This window comes from Penaeus monodon, chromosome 22, assembly GCF_015228065.2.
Source record: "Penaeus monodon isolate SGIC_2016 chromosome 22, NSTDA_Pmon_1, whole genome shotgun sequence".
Lineage (NCBI taxonomy): Eukaryota > Metazoa > Arthropoda > Malacostraca > Decapoda > Penaeidae > Penaeus > Penaeus monodon.
The window spans coordinates 16247464-16248318 of NC_051407.1; the positions used below are offsets into that span (position 1 = coordinate 16247464).

The window sequence follows — 855 nt, forward strand, 5'->3', positions numbered from 1 at the left end:
CATATTATTCACAATGACATCCCTATCATGCAAGTGAAAAAAAAATCTAGAACCTTAAAACTTTCCAACACTTTTATCAAATAAAACACAAACATTTTTCAGTATTTTATTATTTTTGTGTACCTCATACAAATATATCATATCTATTTATCAAGAGAGAGTTTCATAATAAGGCAAAGTATAAAACATTCAGTACATTTATATATTCTTTTCTGTTTTGAATATATGGCGACTAGATACAACCATTGACAATGGACATATAATGGTAGCATACATGTTAATTCTTTTTAATTTGAAGAACACTTAATAAAATATCCATGCTTCTTAAATTTCACATCCTGCCTGCTAAACTTAATAGAACTAGTTCTTTTTTAACCTAGTTTCTGAGGCAGAAAAAAGGCAAAATTTTCTCCTTAAACAGAGGTATAAAAGGCATTCAATTTGAATATGATCACTGCACCTTTCTCATTACAAGCTGTGTTACATAATGGTTATATCAGTGCATTTCTTGCAATTGTAGCTGGGGGGGGGTTAAAGCGTGCAACTGCACAACAAGAAACATAGTACTGGTGAATAATTATACCAAAGAAATGCATTAATTATTGAAGTAGATGTATGACACAGAGATCAAGAAATATTATGCATAATTAATAGGTTAACTATTTTTCTTTATCTTTTCCCTTGAGATACTGGAATCAAGTTAAAAAGTCAACTGAAACCACATTTAAACTGAGCATAAATAAAACTGAGATAACTAATTCACATTAATCAAAGATACATGTACAAATCTCCTTTACACAACTATCTAAATGAACAACATGTATTATGAATCATGATTTTTTTTTTTTTTACTTT

The 855-nt window shown here is 28.7% G+C and overlaps 1 protein-coding gene across 1 annotated transcript in view; it reads right to left on the bottom strand.

The window, feature by feature from the left end:
• Window positions 1-93: 93 nt before the first annotated feature.
• The window catches only part of LOC119586954 (charged multivesicular body protein 6-A-like), a gene marked incomplete in the record, with an annotated part of 10649 nt that continues 9887 nt past the window's right edge, over window positions 94-855 (bottom strand). Inside the window, 1 exon segment of the mRNA XM_037935686.1 lies at window positions 94-855.